The following is a 22,087-nucleotide window of genomic DNA, read 5'->3' as shown; positions in this document are numbered from 1 at the left end:
AAACCCTAATAACCCATGTCTTTTCCTCTTCCAAGGATCCATGGGTTAAAAGCTCCATGGATCATCCATGGACTTCCATATAAGCTTAGCCCATTAACAAATGAGCATTAGCCCACACCATATAAATACAATAGCCCATGATTTAATTAGTCTTCCTTTTAATCACTAAATCAATTCATAATTAATTCAAGATTAAAACTAATTAAATAACATGACTTTATATTAATATATTATAACTTATAATATATTAATAAATCGTAAGTATACAATTCTCATAAAATTATCCATAACTAGTTCGGGTGAAGTGCAACCCAAATGGACCATGCCGGGTTGGGTCAAGTATATACCAAATAAGTTATGGACTTAGACACCTTATCCAACAGACTCCCACTTGGATAAGTCTAATAACTGTATTTGCCTATATTACTTCAGGAACCAACCAGCAATCGTAGCTCTCGAAAACTCTGTTGAACAATGAAGCGCCATTTTAGATAAGTGATCATATAATCCTCTGTTCTCATGATATCAGCCGGACAAATACATGGAACAACGTCGTACTTATTGTCTAGCAGTTTGTTTCCCGATTTCCGATTTGTTTGACAAAGAACTAAATTGAACACATCAATTAGGTTCTGACCGGGCCCGGTACATAGGTCAAAACAAAATCATCGAGGGGCCCAGATATCGCTTCTAATCCTCCAAGGACTAGAAGGAACAGATAAACTTCGACTCATATACTTGTTTCTACTACTTGTTGAATTATACACAAAGGCACGTTTTATAACATCAAGTTACTGATGCGTTTACGTGCAATCAATGCACAACCAACTCATAGGTAACAACTCATATCTCTAGGTTTGAAGACGTATATGATATTACCGTCTCACGATCACTCGAGATAAATTCCATGAAGTGATGCAAGTGAGCGTGGGTTGAATCCAATACTCATAACTTATGAGCACTCATGAGTGTTGTAGCCATGTCCAACATCTTAGACCTCTACAACCAACTCATGACAGTCTTGATTCATATCTACTTCCAACATATGACCGACTGTGGATGGTTTGAATAACTTAATCATTCGGAAAGAATAACCTAGTTATTATGGAAGTCAAAACATGCAAAGTGAAACATAATAATAATCGAATCCAATATGGTCTCAGAACCCTTTTGAATATAAATAAAACCACCTTTTATTTATCACCATATTGATTACACATTATTCATTGTATAATGTTTCAAATAATCAACTTAATACTTGAACAAAAACAACAGTCGTCCCATGCTCCTAGCATGTACACTTTGTTTTTCTAAACAATAGTTATGCCATACTCCAAGTATGCACACTATGTTTGTCTATGATCTTTACTTTGTGAAATAGATCAATTGAACATGATTCCAATGATGCTCATTTCACAATCCCAAATCCTTATTGTAAATGTAAGAATTCCTAATTCCTACCATTTACCAAAAAACTGTTAGATTATATGCACTGATCCTCTCGTAATGATTATGCACAAGGTCACCAAAACCTTGTCATCAGTCATTACAGAGGATTCCAAAGGAGATCAACTCTATGGAAACGAACTCTCATATTCAAAGTACATTGCTTTGAACATCCTTCTTGCATAAAAGTTTCTAACTTTCTCATACATTCTTAATATCCAACTCCCAATATGGAAAATTTCCATATTCCTATTTTGATTATCATATCTGAACAAGAGCTACCTCTTTTCAGAATATATACATATGGTCCTTCCAAAATTTAACACTATACTTCCAACTGTCCCTGAGCAACCAATCTTTGGTGAGCCTTAGATAGTCCTCGACAATTGCTTAATCATTTTAGTCATATCCGGTTCTATTCCTTTTTCCCTCTTAATGCTCTAAGCATTTTGAAAAATTTAGAACGGATAAATATTATAGCACATGTGACCGATCCTATATCCGAAGCATATGGGACACGATTCATGATGTCTCACATAAAGACCTGATACTAGATCAATCTTTTGCTACAATATTTTTTATTTGCCATGTTTTCAAAAATCGACTATGAAGAGGGATGTCGTAATCATAATCGAATTTGAGAAAGCAATATATATAGAATTTCCTTATGTTGAAGCATTCCAACATAAAACTCATATATATGTCCTTGACTAATGATGATTAAAATCTCAATCTATACTTTTTAGGATTGAAATGAAGTGTAATCTCCTCTCCCTTAATTATAGCAAAACAACTTTTTCAACCCCTACAACTTTACGAATTGAAACTTTTGTTTTTCTATAATTAACATTGCTAACTTGCAACACTAAACATAATAATCATGCTCCCACTAACATGATGATTATCAGCATAACACTTATGCTCCCACTAGCTCTGACATATTTCCAGAAATCAGCTGGACTTTTGAAATTTAGATTCGTACACCCTTTCTTAGATAGCTCACATGTGTGTCTAAACAATTTCCAGAACTATGAAAGGGATGCCGTAATCATAGTCTTAATTGTTTAGACCTTTTCCATTTGTCACAAGTCCATGTTAGTGTGCCGGTTAACCACACACGCTCCACTAACGACTTTGAGAATGCAAACATCACAATTGCTATCTACTTAAAATCTTCTTAGTGAAAGCATTTCCTCACCATCATTTTCATGAATCGGAGAGAAACCTTATGACACTTAGATTTTATGGTGTATGAGTTCCTATCCATGTGAATTTGTCAAAACCATAATCACAAGACTAGGTTAGTAACAAATTCAGCCTTACATGGATTGAACTTGTTCAATCTTAATTTCTTGTCATCTGGTAGCACAAGGCCCACCAATGCTTCCAAGCTGTTATGCACACAGTTTAGAACTAACAGAACTCATATGCATAGTCAACTTAATAGGAACAGACACAGAAACAAGAATTATGTCAACTTAATAGGTTTCAAACCTTAAGTCGTGTGCTAGTGATAAAACTCAGGTTTTACTCTTGATTAAATCTTGAAATCCTTTCAGGATCTTTAAGACTCCCACTGTCCTCTTGACATATAAGTTTCCCTAGTCAAGAACCATTCCTTGACAAAACAAATATTCAAGGGATAGTGCAGATTCTTATCAAGATAAACACTTCACACAATTGGTCTTAGTTGGTCTTTGTCTTATCCAAGACATCACAACTTACCAATTTCAAATGTACAGGAGTAGAAAACATTTTACACTACATTTGATAAGTGTTTTAAACCTTACTTTATGTCACTCAATGTTACAATCTTGGATTATGACTCTGAGAGTTGTTTTGGAACGAAGTATGATCCATCTTCTTGATTTTAACCATTCCAACAATTCATGACCCCTCATCTTAGTCATAACAATGCACTAAGATGTCCTTAGAGTATGAATTTGTGATATGGTTTCATAATCATTAAGATGATCATAAAAACATGTATGATCCATCTTTTGATTTTAACCATTCCAACAATTCATGACCCCTCATCTTAGTCATAACAATGCACTAAGATGTCTTTAGAGTATGAATTTGTGATATGGTTTCATAATCATTAAGATGATCATAAAAACATGATACTAAAGTACTCTCCCATCTTTTCAGATTTGAGAAAATTTTATCTTTCTGCCAAATTTGATTCATCTCATCCGTTCTGCCATACATTGAAACTTTTCCAATGTTACAGAATTATACTTAACCTTATAAGTATAACCATATTTACTAATCTCTAGTAAATCATGACGAATTGATCTTTGTGGTGGACCTTGACCAGCACACACCCAGTGTACCTAATTCCTTAGTCCTTCAATTGACTCACATATGCATGTGATCAATGAATTAGTCTCAATTTTACAAAGATGAAAATTCTCATTCATCATACAATACAACTTGTATGATTCCAAGTTTCTGTCTAACTGAAGCTTGGGTGATGAGAACCTTTCCTCATTTGGTAAATTCAGACACTACCACAAATGAGAGAATCAAACTCATATTTCCATTATTGCTAGAAACATACATACATCAATTTTCCATAAATGCCATTGTAAGGGGATATAATATAAAATAAACTAAACAAAACTTTTACTTCTTTATAAAATGCGGAAAAATATTCCTTACAATGCATCTTCAAATGAAACTATGGTATTACATATTTCCTAGCAATCTATCATAACTTTTAAGTAGTAGCTCAAAAATCCGATCCTCGAACCATGCGATAGAAATCCATCTTCGTGATCAGATTCAGCACACTCTTATTTTAACCTTCCTTTTGCTCGATCCTGCTAAACATCAAGATGCAACCTAGTCACATCATGTAATAAGAATCAACAATTAGGAATTTTAACAAAGTTAGATAGTGGACTTACCTGAAGCCGAGTCAAACATTTTGTCTCTACTTGCTTTCAAACATTTCAGGTATTCAGGGCAGCTTCGCTTCCAATGTCCCTTCTCATGACAATAAAAACATATAGACTCTTTGGGAATGGTACATGAGACAATCACAGACTTAGCCTTTCCCTTTACCTTTTGGTCAACCGGGTTGACCAAGGCCGATCCCTTTTCATTGGGAAGAGAAAGCTTTTCTGGACTTCCAATGTTACCATTGTCCATGTCCATGGAAGTTTGAGAAATAGATTTTCCATCAATATTTGCTTGACCATTGCGCCAAATCATTACTGATTCAGCAGCAACAAGCAAATAAGAAAGATCTATTAGGGTTATGTCGGGATCTGTCATGTGGTAGTCTTTAATAAACTCACTATATGACTCAGGAAGTGACTGAAGAACCCAGTCAACAGCGAACTTCCTTGAAATAACAGCACCCAACATTCTCAACCTGTCTATGTGTGACTTCATTCCTAAGACATGAGTGCACACAGGTCTTCCATCTTTATGTTTCATTTCTAGTAGAGCTTGAGTGACCTTGAACCTTTCAAGTCTTCGGGCTTGTGGGTCAGGGAGAATAAATGGAGGAGGTGGAGGGAGTGAAGCATGATGTTGAGGGACATCATCTTCAAGAGGAAAGCTTGTTCCAAGCGATTTGGGAAGATCATAGTTGTCTGAACCAGACATCTACAATGGGAGAAAATCAAGTTAGTTGATTCAAGTCCTTAATATAACACCCAATATGAAATATTAAGGCTAGGACCCAACACAATATTTTATAACTTGGAAGAGGGATGCCGTAATCCAAGCTATAAAATATTTGAAGGTAGGCGAATGACGATTCACCAATTTCCACCATGAAAAACGAAATAATTTATTAGGTTTTAATTGGATTTGAAACTCCTAGATCTTTTGAGATTCATTGAACTTTTCAATGGCATGTTTCAATCTCGATTGTGCCCTCTCAAGTTTTGTGACTGGGATGCCGAGGATCACAAAACAAGGTGTGAATAACCATGCAAACTCACTAGGTACCCTTAATATTATCACCTAATCGATGTGCCGGTTAACCACACACGCTCCACCGATCTATGATAAACATTAAGTCACCCTTCGTGATCCTTACTAGTCCAAGTTAGTGTGCCGGTTAACCACACACGCTCCACCAACGACTTGTTAAGGTACAAAGTGTGAATTTCATGGGTTAGCACCATATTCACATTTTCCTAAAGTAACTAAGATTGGGAATTTATAAAAGGTTTAGTTACTTTATAATATTCATTATACTTTTAATGAGAATTTAAAGTCATTGTCCTACCCGTTCGGCTAACGACCCTCCACCGATCAAGGAAGCGGTGGGCGAGAATGGACACCCATTAAGTTGCCATTTTATAGGCAACAACCTTATACCCCCCTTATAGACCGGCTTCGTGAATGAGGCCTACTAACGGTAAAACGACTTGATCTTATACATATATATAATAATTAACCATTAATGTTATAAATAGTATAAGGGTTGAATTTTAACTTTTAAAACTCTAAGGGTTTGGAATTAAAGTTTATTAAAGTGTGTGAAACTTTACAAATTCCAAAACTTGAGGACAAGTTTTGTAACTATCCAAAACTTTTCATTTCATAACTTATGAATTAAAGGTTCATAAAAATGAAGACTCTTCATTTTTATGTAACTTATGTGTTTAAGTGTGTGTTTAAAAGAAGTGACCTTTGGATATCCATAACTTGAGGACAAATTATGGACTCCATTAAAACACATAAATGATCAAGAATTAATCCTAAACAATTCAGCAAATAATTCCTATCATCTTCTAAATTCATAAGAACATGAACATGATCATCAAAGTTTCAAGAATTATATGAACACATACAAAGCATGAAATTTTGATATAAGCTATTGTAAATGGATTAGAACTACCATTACACCAACTAAAACAAGTTTTAAAACACCAAAACAGTTTAGGGTAATGTTTCTAGTCCATTTCCAGCAGCAAAAGTCGAAAATCTGCATTCTGAGGCTCCTACTCGCCGAGTGCACGAACCTACTCGGCGAGTAGGATGAGTTTACACATGAACTCGGCGAGTCCCCCCATGGACTCGGCGAGTTCATCAGTCAGACAGCAAAAAATCGACTTTTTATCACCATTTTGCATCAAGTATCAAACAAACAAGCCTAGTCTCTGATACCACTGTTGGGTTTTGAGCATTCTAACACTTCCTAAGTGTACATGCAACCCTATTAAACCTTGGATCTATGTTTGTCTAAGATACATGCAAAATATTATTTTCCAAGGTTTATAACCTATCTAGCATGGCATGGGGTACTTTTAACCATAAAAGTACTAGATGAATTACATACCTTTTGTTGATTGTTGATTCCTTGGAGTTTGAGAGCCAAGCACCAATAATGTGAATGCCTCAAATGGAAATCACAAATCACCACAAACTTGGAAAATGTATGAGAGAGTATACTAACTCTTGATTTTGGCCACCACACTTACACACACATTAGTGTGTTTTTCATGCAACATAAGCTTGTTTATATAGTGTGCATGGTTAGGGTGAAACCCTAATAACCCATGTCTTTTCCTCTTCCAAGGATCCATGGGTTAAAAGCTCCATGGATCATCCATGGACTTCCATATAAGCTTAGCCCATTAACAAATGAGCATTAGCCCACACCATATAAATACAATAGCCCATGATTTAATTAGTCTTCCTTTTAATCACTAAATCAATTCATAATTAATTCAAGATTAAAACTAATTAAATAACATGACTTTATATTAATATATTATAACTTATAATATATTAATAAATCGTAAGTATACAATTCTCATAAAATTATCCATAACTAGTTCGGGTGAAGTGCAACCCAAATGGACCATGCCGGGTCGGGTCAAGTATATACCAAATAAGTTATGGACTTAGACACCTTATCCAACACTATCTTCCCTTGGTGACGGCCTTGGTGCGACTTTATCTCCCCCACTGGTCCTCCTAATCGGGGCATCTCTTCGGAAGTCCATAAGGTCTTCCGCTACAGCAATAACTTCGTCAACGTCTTGGACATTCCTTCGCTTGAGCTCGTTATAAGCCCAAGACTATAGTCCATCTTGGAAATAAAATAACTTGTTTTTTTCCTGTAATTCAGGCAACTCAAGCATTAAAGCAGTAAATTCTGCCACATAATCTTTAATCGACCCAATGTGTTTCAGTCCCCGAAGCTTCTTCATCGCTACATCTTCGGCGTTATGGGGACAAAACTGCTTCTTGAGTTGCCTTTTGAACTCATCCTAGGTCTCTATGGTGTATAGCCCTTTTTCTATGTCGTTATGCTTCCGCCTCCACCATAGGGCGGCGTTCTCACATTGGTATAGGACAGCCGTGTCTATTTTAGGCTTATCTCCCTTTACCCCGATTGCATTTAAATAACATTCTACGGACCAGAAAAATTCTTCAAGAAGTTTAGGGTCACGCTTACCTCCGTACTTCAGGGGTTTAGGTGCATCGGCATGTGGCGTCGTCTTTGTACTTGCTCCTCCAGCAATTGCGGCTTTGCATAAATTTACTTCGGCTTCTAGAGTAGCTACCTTCTCACGAAACTCATTCCGCAGGGTGTTAATAAGTCCAAGGACTTCTCCCTTGATGACACCGATGGTCTCCTTCAATCCATCGCTCGTGTCACTTATCTCGACAACGAACTGATCGACGGTATCCTTCCATTAAAGGATCTCACCGACGTTAATCTCTGTCCTTGTAAGCTTGTTCTCTAAGCTTGCCAAGGCATCTATCGATTGGTCCCTCTTCCTGGACTTTCTGCCTTTCTCCTCGACGACAGGAGGCACGTTTGCTACTTCACTACTTCCTCCTTCTGTAGCCATGATCTCTTGCTTGTACGAACTCTGGCTCTGATACCACGTGTCACGGGATGCTTCAATCACCGTGTGCCTCTTAGTGTTTTCTCCGACTAATTCAGGCTAACTTCGATGGCTCAGGTGTATTAACGATTAAAGGAAGCAAGAGGAACGACAAGGAACACTTCTAAGAAAAGAGCTTCTTTATACAACTTAACTTCTTACAAGGGAACTTCTTCGATGGTTTGGACAAATGAGCCCTCCCCCTATTTATAGGCATCCTACACCTCCTCAATGGGAAGTTTCTAGGTTTCAAATATTCCTGAGTATTCGAGATCGTTCTAACAAGATCCTTATCTATATACAAAGTTCTACACAATTCTATTCTATACTTTGGTGTCCTATAGAATTCTAGGTCGTTCTAGGGACTTATGATAGATTATTACTTATTCTACCATCTTCTTGATCAGCCTCGAAAATTCTAGAACCCCGATTCGTGACAAGAGGGTCTTATTACATTATTGACCAGTAGGTCTTATTTTCTTATACTCAGATATATATTGTTATGCATCCTGTCTTTGTGACTTATGATGTCATATGATTCTGTATATATATTGAGTTATGACCGGAGGGTCCATACCGAGACGTGAGACCGGAGGGTCTTCACTGAGACACATGACCGGAGGGTCCTTATCGAGATTTAGCTATAAGAGGCTAATTATTTGTGTATGTGGTATTTTGAGGAGCTCATTAAGCTTCGTGCTTACCGTGTTGATTTAAATGTATTTCAGGTACTTTCGAGATTTTGGGAAGGCGGAGGCATGATTGTACACATTTGTCGGCTTACGATGTCTTGTGGATTTTGGGATACTCTGATATTGTTATAATAAAAATGTATAATTTCGTGATGACTTGGATTTATGAATAATGTTTGGTGAAATATAAAATGAAAATTTTGCTTTGGTATTTGTGGTGTTACAATTACATCATCAAAATAGTAACTAAATTATTAAAGGAAACTATTTGAAGGGTGAAAAATGTCCATCCACATGCTATGTCCAACTCAATAATTTTATAGCTTTTATAACACACACACACACATATATATATATATATATATATATATATATATATATATATATATATATATATATATATATATATATATTAGAAGCACAGAAAAACTATACATAATTATATATTATTAACATGGGAATAACATACAAAAAATATATTCACATGTTAATATATCATGTATCGATTAGAATAATTTAGATAAACTGGATAGATCGTTTTGATTGAATTTATCGAACACAAATCAAAGCAACATTTATTTCGAACTAGAACCAAATATATTGATGTTGAAGAGAAATAATTGAACTAAATTGAAGATACAATAGGAAATCAAACAAAACGTATTTATTGACCTTTAGAAATAGAAGACCAAAATTCTCATACGAATTTTAAATTTTTTTAACGACACTTTAACTTATATATAGTTATAAATTAACCACATTGTAACAATAAAAACTTAGGTCAAAAAAATATATGGCTCGGAATTGTTCTCACAAAACCTCAACCTTTTGTTTAGTTCTCGCTTGAACTTATTATCGACAATCGTCAATACGTACAAAAAAAAAAAATAAATAAATAAAATCGTAGGTAGTAGATTAAATTGCTTCGAATGCACATGGAATTTGTGGTTAGACTATGCGTTTCAAATATGCGTTTCAAATAAAAAAAATAACCAAAACTATGATTGCAAATATGTCACGAAATTACTTTAAGTTAATTTAAAAAAAAAAAAAAGAAGTTGAAATATTTGTAATCGCAAAGAATACTACAGGATTTAATTACTAAGAGCAATGAAGATCATTTTTTGTTTGGTTGTTTACATGATAGGAGTTATCACATTTATCTTCCACTTGATTCCAAATTAACTATATGGACATAATTAAGGTTAATTAACATGGAAAGATATAATCTTACCCATACAATATGTCAATCCAAGTAGGTTTCCTAGTCCCTATGTCTATTGGATTAGGCTCAATTAATGGCTCAGTCTTTCTGACTTAGAAGCCTCGACATCACAGAAGGTCAATGCATGTAAAGTTGGAATTCCAATATATTTTTTATAGTGACAAGAATTTAGAATTGTGAAATGAGCATCATTAGAATCATGTCTAGTTGATATGTTCACAAATGAAGGATCATAGAGAGGCATAGTATGCATGTTCATAAAATGGTATAATTGATATTATTTAATTCAAGTGGTTAGCTGATTACTCGAAACATTATCTAATGAATAAAGTCGTAATGGTGATTAAATAATAGAGATTATTTATATTCAATAGTTTTGAGACCATAGTTGATTAGTGTGTTTCATTTTGCGTGTTTTACTTCCTGGATGATTTGATCATTCAAAACTCCACAGTCGCTCATATATTATGAAGTAAGTAATGAATGAAGACCGTCATGAATTGGATTGTAGATTGTCTAAGGAGATTAGACATAGCAAATTGTGTTGCTACAATATTAATGAGTACTTAGAAATTGAGATTTTGAGTATTGGATAAACCCATGCTCAGAGAATTACTTCATGGATTTTATCACGAGTAACTATGAGACGATAATATCTTATATTCTTGAAATGAAGATATATGAGTTGTAATTTACAAGTCGGTTGTGCATTGGTGTTACGTAAATGCATTAGTAACGTGATGTTATAAAACATAGTGTCATGCATGATTTGGTAATTAAAGGATACAAGCATATAAGTCAAAGTTTATTCATTCCTTATTCCCTATCGGGAAAAGCGATATCTTTGGGCCCATTGATGATGTGTTATCAACATCTGAAGTGCTTGGTTGAGCCCGAACTAAATTGATGTGTTAAATTAGTAGTCTGAATTCAGTCGTCACAAATTGGGAAATCCAGAAACAAAATTTTGGACAATAGAGAATGCCTATGGAGCTCCAGATATCTTTGGGGCTAATGACCTCATTGCCAACCACTGATGGATTGCTGACATAGAGACTGCTCAGCGAACGGGCTTTTTCCCTGAGGGAGCAAAGGTGGGATTTGCCTCCTGCCTTCAGAGAGACCACACCCAAGACTGGTGGGACGATGTCGGTCGTGCATTGGGGACTGATGAAGTGGTGGCCATGTCATTGGGGGAGTTTGTTACAAGATTTCACGAGGATTTTGCACCAGCATTTGAGGTGCAGCATCTGGTGAGTGAGTTTCATGGCCTTCATTAGACTACGGAGACTGTGGTAGAGATCACCGCCAAGTTCCGAGAAATGGCACTGTTGGTTCCGCAGTATGATGCGGATGAGGAGATGAAGAAGACGAGATATCAAGACATGCTGAAGGATGAGATCAGGGAGTTTGTGAGCTATTCAGGGTGCAAGACCCTGAATGATATGATTGCGAGGGCCCGAGAATGGGAAATTGAGTAAGAGCTTCGAACGAAGTGCAAGCCAGAGCAGATGCAGACAATGGTGGGTCGGGCTAATAAGCCCAAGAATTCTAATTCACACACCAGAGGCCAGCAGGGCTGGAGCCGTTTCAGCAAGTGCGGTAAGCCGCACGGTGTGACATGTCGAGCAGCGGGTTTAGGTTGTTTCAGATGTGGTCAGACTGGTCATATGAGTAGGGACTGCCCTAGGGGTGCACTGATTTGCTTTCATTGCAATCAGACCGACCATAAAAAGGCTGATTGTCCAAGACTGTCAGGATGGGTAGTGGTGGCGCCTGCACCAACCACCTTGAGGATTACCGATGGCCGTCAGGGAAAGGCAGAGACACCTGTCGTGAAGAACATGACATTTAAGTTGACTACCGATGAGGCTCGAGCAACGCCAGATGTGGTTACCGGTATGTGATTTTATTATATCTTTTATTGCTCTCTTTATTAATGCTTATGTTATATCTGATCTTGTATATGGACTTTCTTACTCAATGGTATGACTGATCATGTTCTGTTTGATTCAGGCGCTACCCGATCCTTTATATCTCTTGCACTTAACAAGAAGTTTAGTGATGCTCCCAGGATTCTGCATTATCTGTTGGAGGTAGAGATTGTTGATGATTATTCTGTGAGTGCTTCGAGGGTTCATCGTGGGAGTGTCCTAAACCTGTTCAACGAGAGATATTCTATTGACTTGGTAGCGATTCCTATGTAAAGGTCGAAGTTTATCATAAGGATGGATTGGTTGGGTCCCAATAGGGTTATGCTTGACTGTTAGCACCAGCTAGTGAGAGTTCGAACCCCAAGTGGGGGAGAACTGGTAATTCCTGGCGAGGGAGCTTTATATGGGCAGACTCTCTGTTTAGCTGCAAGGGCCATGAGATATCTTCAGCAAGGTTGTTCCGAGTTTTTGGCTTACTTGGAGGATACTCGGGTTGGGGCACAACGACGTTGAGTGAGGTGATGATTGTTCAGTAGTTCCTTGATGTGTTTCCCGAGAATTTGCCATGAGTGTCTTCTGAGAGGCAGGTTGAGTTATGGATTGATTTATTTCCTGGTGCAGCCCTGATAGCCAAGGCACCGTATCGTTTGGCACTACCGGAGATGCAAGAGTTGTCTACGCAGCTTTAGGAGCTTCTAGACAATATATTTATTAGACCGAGGAGTTCACCATGGGGAGCATTGATCTTGTTCGTGAAAATGAAGGACGACTCACACAGGATGTGTATTGACTATCGGGAGTTGAATAAGCTAACGGTGAACAATCGTTACCCACTTTTAAGGATGGACGACTTATTTGACCAGCTTCAAGGTGTATATTGGTTATCCAAGATTGATTTACGATTAGGTTACCATCAGATGAGGGTCAGGGACGAGGATGTGTAGAAGAAGGCCTTCATGACTCGTTGTGGTCATTACAAGTTCGTGGTGATGCCATTCGGGCTCACAAATGCACCAGCAACGTTCATGGATCTCAGAAATCGGGTATGCAGATCGATGCCGGATTGGTCATTGATTGTGTTTATTGATGATATTCTGGTCTACTCCAAGACCAAGCAGTAACACGAGGATCATTTGTGTGAGGTATTGGAGACACTGAGGAGAGAGAGGTTGTATGAGAATTATGATTGTGAGATCCTGTACCGTCCTGGAAAGGCCGATGTTATGGTCGATGCCCTGAGCCGTAAGGCAATGAGTGCACCTATTGGGGAAATATGTATGGGGATGGTTATTATTTCTCCTCTATTGGATATGATCAAGAAGGCTCGGGTGGAAGGATTCAAAAAGGAAAATTGGAAGGCAGAGCGGATCAGGGGGCAGATTCCTTTATTCGTTAGAGATGGTCGGGGCTTGTTGACTCAGTGTGGTAGAGTTTGGGTTCCAACTTCTGGTTGGGTGAGGTAGACAATGCTAGAAGAGGTTTATTTGTCAGAGTTTTTGATCCACCCAGGGGCCACGAAGATGTATAGGGATTTGAAGTTGAGCTATTAGTGGCCCTGTATGAAAAGGGAGATAGCATGGTTTGTAGAGCGGTACTTGACTTGCCGAAAAGTCAAGGCCGAACATCAGAGAATCCATGGTAAGATACAGTCGTTACCCATTCCCATGTGGAAATCGGAAGAGATCCCCATGGATTTTATCATGAACTTGCCAAGGACAGCACATGGAGTTGATTCTATCTGGGTCATTGCTGATAGATTGACCAAGAGTGCTCACTTCATACCAATTGCCAAGAGTATATCTGTTGAGATGTTAGCTGACATTTACATTCGGGATATGGTGGTTCGGCACATGGTTCAAGTTTCGGTGGTTTCGGACCAAGATGTTCGTTTCACCTCCAGGTTTTGGGGGAAGTTTCATGAGGAGTTGGGTGCTCAGCTGCATTTTAGGACAACATACCACCCAGACTGATGGACAGAGTGCTCGAAGATATGCTTCGGGCGCGCGTGCTAGATTTTGGCGGGAGTTAGGATACTTACCTTCCACTTCCCGAGTTCTCCTACAACAACAATTATCATGCTAGTATTGATCGACCGCCTTTTGAGATGTTGTATGGAAGGAGGTGTAGGACCTAAGTTTGTTGGGGCGACGTCGGGAATCGGGTCATGGGGAGTACTGAGGTAGTGATTAAGACGACTGAGTTGATACAACTGTTGGATTAGATGTCTAAGCCCATAACTATTATTGGTATGTACTCGACCCAAGAGTAGCATGGTCCATTTGGGTTGCATAACACCAGGACAATTTGTTAGGATGGACTATTGAGAGAAGGTTATATATGATTTATTAATATATTATAAGTTCTAATATATTAATATGAAATCATATGTTTTAATTAGTATTGATCAAGAATTAATTTGGAATTAATTTAGTGATCAAAAGAGACTAATTAAATCTATGGGGACTAATTATGATAATTAGTTATATTTATATGTGTTGGGCTTATGATCCATGTTGGACCAAGTTTATGTATGGACACATAAAGAGTTGGGCCACATGAACCATGGATCATAAAACCCATGGGTATGGACTTGGGTTATACCCATGACTCTTGGAATCCTACATATAAATACATCTCTCCATGGCCAAAATCGTACTGGTAGTTCATGGAGCTCATGGAGTTGATTTTGGTGTGGAAGGAATTCTCTCTCAAGAGCCACCTTTGTCTTAGGTGACTTGTGAGCCATTTGAGGCATTCATACTTTTGGTGTAAGCTCTTAAGGCCAAATACAACAAGGTTTCAAGCTACATAAGAGGTATGTCATCCTAACTAGTATTTCATATTATTTATGTCAATTGCACGCTAGTTATAGGCTTACTGCTTTGGAAACACCATTACATGTATAATTAGATAAAAACATAGATCAAAGGCATTTAGGGTTGTATGTGCCCCATAGGATGTTGCAGTATACAACAACCCAACAGTGGTATCAGAGCCATGGGTTGTGATATCGCCATATTTATACATATTTTTAGGCAATATTTATTTACATTTTTATTAATAACTTGGTTATTTGCATGGAATATTGGTGCTTATAAGCTTAAATTATATTGTGCAGCCAAATAGAAGCATTTTCGAAGAGAGGGACTAAAGTTGACAAAACATGGAACTTTGGAGGCTTGAAGGAAAGAAGAATGAAAAAACTCAGCAAAACACGTACTCACGACGTGAGTAATAGAAGACTCACGACGTGAGTGGAGTATTCTAGAAGATATGCACCGGATGAAAGAATAGTCCTTGTCGAATACGTTAATCTCGCACTCACGACGTGAGGCTTATTGGCTCACGACGTGAGATTGGAAAAATCGGAAATTATATAAACCCTTGTCCATTACGACTTGGGGGATTTTTTGGCTGCCTTGGAGGGTTCCAAAAGACGATTTGCAGAAGAAAAGAAGTTCTGGAATAGGGTATCAACACAAACGAAGAAGAGAAGTTCATAAGTAGACTTATAGTTTGGTACATTTAGTATGCTTTTTAATATGACTTGTGTTTGTTTAATTGCTAGTATGTCCAGCTAAATCTAGCTGCTTCTGTTAGCTAGATGAAGCTGGAACTCATGGTTTTAATACATTAGATATGACTTTACTTGTTGGTATTATGCTTGTGCTAGATTGATTGAACCTAGCATGTTTGATTTAGTATTTGGTTGCTTTAAATTCTTGTTCTGTGTAGTTAGTGAATATGAAGCTGCATGAATATGAATACCTAATAATTCAGTGAACACTAGTTTATTAGACCTAAGATCAAACCAATCTTAGATAAGTAATTGGATCATTGAATTAGGCTATGCTAGAGAACTCATATTATGACCATAATTGTGTTTATCAAATCAATCTTACATGTCTCCAGTCTTATTCAATAATTGATTCTGTGTTAACTATTGTGTGACCATACATAGACTTACATGAATTAACTAATGTTAGTAGATTTAGAACTAAATTACTAATACTGTCTTAATTGGTACCAACAGTAATTGTCATAGCTAAATTATAAATCATTGAGGGAAAGTGGATTCAAACTAACATAAGTTTTTTAGTAATTGATTGAAATTTGTATTAAGAATTAAGTTCATCTAAACTTGCAAAATTAGATAAAACCCATTCCCTTGTTAATAATTAGGTTAATTTAATAGTAAGTAGATCAGTTAGTCAATACCGTTCCCTGTGATCAACACCCGACTTACCCTAAGCTATACTATAGTCTGACTAGGTACACTGCCGGGGAACGGCTTATTTGATAGTTAAGGTAGTTAGGTTATAAATTTAAAATTAGGTGTAGCTATTTGCACGCATCAAGTTTTTGGCGCCGTTGCCGGGGAACGGCTTATTTGATAGTTTATTTATTTGCTTTAGATTAATCGATCCTTTTTGTGGAGTAAAACCTGCAAAAAGTTACTTTTTCAGCTTATTTTTGTTCCAGTACCTAACTCACGACGTGAGCTTTAAGCTCACGACGTGAGTTCAGTATTTTCTCGTTTTTTTTCGTTTTCCTTTTCTGTTTGTTTTTCTGCGACAACACGAGGTGGTAGCCTTTACCACGTCGTGGTGGACAGTCAGTAGGCAATTTTTATTTAGTTTTTGTTCGTTTTTACGTTTTTATTTTGTTTATTTTGCAGGAGTTCATGACCAAAGGTTCCAACACACCTTTGATACCACCACTTGAAGATCCAGAGTCAGCCCTTCACAAAAAGAAGGATAAGAATGTGAAAGACGATCAAACACCAAAGAAGACACCTTTACAAGAGTTCAAGTCAGTGTTCTCAAAGAAGTCGGGGAAGAAAATGGGAGAATCGAGTTCATCTTCAAGGGACAAGAGCAAGATTGAAAGCTTAGATCAAATACCTATCCCAAACGAATATGAATACGATTCCGAGAACGAGTTTGGACTATATACGAGCGAACCTGAAGACGAGCCAAGCAACGAAATGGCGAACATTGAAGATATGTCAATGGTAGCTTACAAGAAGCGAATTCGAGACGATGTTGGCCCTGGGTTAGTACAACCCGCGATTCCTGCCACTGCCACATTCGAGCTAAAGGGACACATCCTTACTGCACTTAAGGATGTTCCATTTTATGGAAAGGATCATGAGGATGCTTTTAAGCATCTAGATGAGGTCAATAACATTGAGGATTATTTCAATGTCTCGAATGTTAATAGAGATACCATCTTGCTAAGGATGCTTCCCGTTACTTTTAAGGGAGCTGCTAAAGATTGGTTAAAAGCACTTCCACCTGGTATAATCACTACTTGGGCTCAGATGCGCGAATAATTTTTGGACCAATTTTGCCCACCATCAAAGATAGCTAAACTCAAGAAGGCAATAGCCAACTTTGAGCAACAACCGGGGGAGTCACTATACAAGGCATGGGAGCATTACAAAGGATTGTTAAGGAATTGTCCTCAACATGATCTTAATGTTCAACAAGAGATGTCTATTTTCTATGATGGGGTCAATGTTATGACAAGGCAACTCCTTGATTCTCAAGGGCCACTGACAAATAAAAATCCAAGGGAGGTCAAGGAGTTAGTTGAAGAATTCGCAAAACACTCTCGTGAGTACCACAACCCAAGACAAGATGGAGCAAAAGGCAGTGGGGGTGCATATTCTAAAGAGATGGCTGCTATGATGGCAATGCTCAATACTATGGACCAGAGATTGACCCAAATGGACCAATCAATTCATGCAATAAGAGTTGGATGTGAGAGATACAGTGGGCCACACTTGACTAAGGATTGCCATTTGGATGAATATGGGAACAAGAAGGCTCAAGTTTGCTACTCGAGTGGGGACAATTATGATGAAGACTGGAAGAAACCAAAGAAGGAGTGGCTGCCTTATGATGAATACAAGAAGCAGAAAGAGGAGAAATTCAAGCAGACAGGCCGAGGCTTCTACCAAAAAGAGCAACCACCAACCGAGAAGAAAGTAGACTTGGAAAATAGTTTGAACCGATTTATGGAGGCCTCCGAGAAAAGGCATGATGATACTGATGCAGTGCTAAAGGAACACATGAAAATGATGAAAGAACAGCACATAATGATGATTGACCAGCAAGCCTCATTAAGAAATCATCAAGCATCGATTCATAATCTAGAAGTCCAAGTTTGTCAACTAACTACTTTGGTGAGCAACAAATTATCCTCACAATTTCCCGAAAAGAATGCTCAATCCCATGTTATGATGATTGATACTGAAGAAGAGGCCATCTCTGAGTTCTTAGAAGCACTAGAGGAGGAGCCAAAGCCATCTGGACCTAAGCCGAAGAAGTCGAAGCTCGAAAACAAAATTGTTGCTGAAACACCAGACTCACGTCGTGAGCCCTCCATGCTCACGACGTGGGCTCGGTCTGAACAGAAAAATTCAAAATCCGTTCCGGCTTACCGACCGCCCTTGCCGTTTCCGTCTCAAGCACATCTCAGTCCACTGGAAAGGGAACATCTAGAGTTTATTCAGCAAATAAAAGAGTATTCCTATTAATACCCCTTTTTTTTATTCACTTTCAAAAATTCCAGAATACGCGAAGTTCCTACAAGATCTTATAGACACTCGTCAACAATTAAAGAAGAAGTGTCAACAATTAAAGAAGAACTCTAAAGTAATTCTTAGTGAACAAAGTTCAAGAGTTGTATTGGGAGAGATACCTAAGAAGATGGGAGATCCTGGACGCCTCACTCTTCCATGTGAGTTTGGAAACAACTTGAAGACTTATGCTTTAGCCGATTCTGGGGCCAGCATAAATTTGATGTGAAATTCATTCTATCAAAAGCTGAATATTCATAAAATTAAGGCTACAAATATGACCATCCACATGCCCAATCGTTCGGTGACTCACCAGAGGGGAATTATAGAAGACATCCTTGTTAAAATTGGGAAATTTGTTTTCCCAGTTGACTTTGTGATTATGGATATGAAGGAGGATGTTAATGTCCCAATTATTCTTGGTCGCCCTCTACTTAATACTGCTAGAGCTTTAGTTGATGCTCGTGAATCCAAGCTTGCATTGAGGGTTGGTGATGATGAGGAGACTTTTAGAATACAAGATGGTTTTCAAGGAGAAGATGTAAAATGTGAGGTGTTCAATATGGATGAAGATAATGATCTTGAAGAATTGGAGAAGCCCATGGAGGAAGAAATCAAGACAATTCATCAATTCAAACGCACCAAACCGAGAGCATCCGTCCCGTTCTTCGTTGAAGTCATTACCTACACAAAACCAACAACTTTGATGAGTGAGGAAAGCGATGAATTGTCGAGTGATGAAGACGAGGCTACTTCCAAGGAAACGAGTCCATTGGTGAAGGAAGAAAAGATTCCTAGGGAACTTAATAAAAGTGAAGAAAAATTGGAGACTAAAGGGATCAAATGCAAGCTCGATGGAGACGAAACCAAAGCTAAAAAGGAGAATTCAAAGAAGACGTACATTCGACGTGTCCAAGCTTACAAGAGGCGATAGAAAGAACAGAAAATTCAGGTGGTGATGGACTCCTCTGATAGCTCAGCATAGGAGGCACGGAGTCCAGCTCACGACTGCATCAAAAAGAAGCGCTTCTCGGGAGGCAACCCGAGCTCTGTTTGCATTTTCTCTTCTTTTCATTTTAGTTTTTGAATTTTTAGTTTTTAGGAATATCAATTGTCTCATCATCTAATAATCCTCTGAATGGAAAAAATCGAGTGTGGGGGTTCTTAGAATTAAATAGTTTTCAAAATTTAAAGTGTTTAATAAAAATGAAATTAATTTTTCAAACCAGAAGCGAGCTCACGACGTGAGAGTTAAAGGCTCACGACGTGAGTCTAGACTGATATATGAACTGGAATACTTTAATGATCAGCCCACCATAGTTGATCAGCTCATTTAGAATAATCCAATAAGTGTATTAGTTCATTTCCGCTTGGTTAACCAGCCCAATTGTTTTAGCCCACAAATAGCTCATGACGTGAGGTCCTTATCCTCACGACGTGAGACGACAGACGCAGGACCACTTGAATAAAGAAATGAGATTCACTTTTGACCTACCACTTCTTATTCCTTCATCGCCGACAGCTCTTGGTCCCCCACTCAAGATCGTTTTCATCTAAAATTTTCTATATTCCATTCTTTTGCTTACGTTAACATCAAGAAAAGGTACATTAATCCTACTTTTAATGTTTTAATTTTGACGTGTGTGGTTAGTTTAGGGGTTAGGGTTTGTAGTTATTTGAATGACAAAATCAATATCCTAATAGGTGAAATCTTGACTGCACGTGAGTTAAATTTACTCGAAATCCCATTGGAATGAATCCCCAATATAGTAATTGTCCCGATTTATGAACTGACTTGACCGATTTCCGCTGCTAGTGACGAACTCACGACGTGAGCCTTATTGCTCACGAGGTGAGACCTGGGCACTTTGGTTTCTGCTTGCTGTTAATTGTTTAACTTGTGGAGTTTTTGTTTTGTTTTTCCTGGTTTATTTGTTTTTGCAGGAAATGGCTTCAAGAGGATCCAATGAACAATTTCAAGGGCATGTGTCATCTCGCCACATGTTATACCGCCTTCCCGTTGACATGCCAACTCAAGTTTTAACCAACTTCACAAACAAATTAGGATGGCTGCACAACAGGGAGTTTGCAGTTTCTCCAAGAATTCATTGGGCTAGATTTGAGGAGGTTGGATTAATGGAGAGGATGGCTCCATTTTTGAAACAACATTATTTTGTGGATAACTTTTCTTTCACTTGTAATGGGTGGAGAAATTTGTTTGCAATCAGTGAGCCTGTATATCAGGAACTTTGTGTGGAGTTTTTCGCTTCTATTTCTTTTGAAGCTGCCACAGTTGATCCCTTTTATCCAAGGGCACTCGTATTCCGTCTTGGGTGCGAGTATAGGGAATGTAGCATGAGCAAGTTTGCCTGGAGAATGGGAATTTATGAGCAACAGGAAACTCAACTACCTGCTTTTGAGCTTTTTATGAGAACGACAGCACGGGAGTATTTACCGGGCGCATCGGGACCGGATTTTTGGTCGACAATTGCCAATGGGGTATTTCATTCTGGGGTATTACAAGAGAGTCAGATTCGCTCCCCTATTCACCGTTTGCTCCATCGCTTGATCGGTTTTTCCATCAATCACAAGCGACATGGGGATAAGGTTACTAGCCTTAACCTATTTTTTTATGGAGCATTGTTACACCGGGAGTTTTCTGCAACATCCCGTACCATTTGGCGAATTATTTGGGCAGGAAGGCTGTGATTTCACGAGCTGGTAGCCCCATTAATGGGGGTCATTTTGTTACGCGCCTTGCGAGTTCCTATGGTCTTCTTGTCCCACGTTTGACCCGGACTTTGACACACAAACTTGGGGATGATCTCACTATGGGATACTTAGAGTCCATGCATGTGGTAACTAATGAGGGATCACATTGGAGTATCCCAAGGGATGATGATGTGGAGAACCAAGACCAACCAGCACCACAACCACAGCCTCGACGTAGGAATGTTAGAGGTAGAGGAGAGAGAGGGCATCCGGTGCATCAACACGCACCCTTTGTAGGAGCACCTTTTGGAGGAGATATGGCGGGATATTTTAATCAATTATCATTGAGTACTATTTGGATCGGGGTACAATTGAAAACAAGGTCCGACATTTCGGTATTGAGCAACCACCACATTTGGGGAGTCAATACCCCATTTGCCCAACATGGAGCTCTTATCAACATTCAAGGGGAGACGAAGCAGGAACGAGTGGAGCCCAAGATGATGAGGAAGATGATTGATCATTTCCATATTTAGTTTTTTTTAGTCTTTAGTTTGTTTGTTTTTAATTTGTTTGGTTTGAGAACTTGTTTGGTTTGTAAGACATATTAAATTATTATGTTACTT

At 38.1% G+C, this 22,087-nt stretch overlaps 1 non-coding gene across 1 annotated transcript; it reads right to left on the bottom strand.

Annotated features, from left to right (window-relative positions):
• Positions 1 to 17,534: 17,534 nt before the first annotated feature.
• On the bottom strand, positions 17,535 to 17,641 carry LOC145167956 (small nucleolar RNA R71). The gene has a single exon (XR_013741555.1). It is a non-coding gene; the product is annotated as a small nucleolar RNA R71 (small nucleolar RNA).
• Between the last annotated feature and the right edge of the window lie 4,446 nt (positions 17,642 to 22,087).

Source organism: Lactuca virosa, chromosome 3 (genome assembly GCF_052849685.1).
Source record: "Lactuca virosa cultivar CGN04683 chromosome 3, Lactuca_virosa_CGN04683_v6, whole genome shotgun sequence".
NCBI lineage: Eukaryota > Viridiplantae > Streptophyta > Magnoliopsida > Asterales > Asteraceae > Lactuca > Lactuca virosa.
This window is presented reverse-complemented; position numbering and strand designations above follow the sequence as displayed.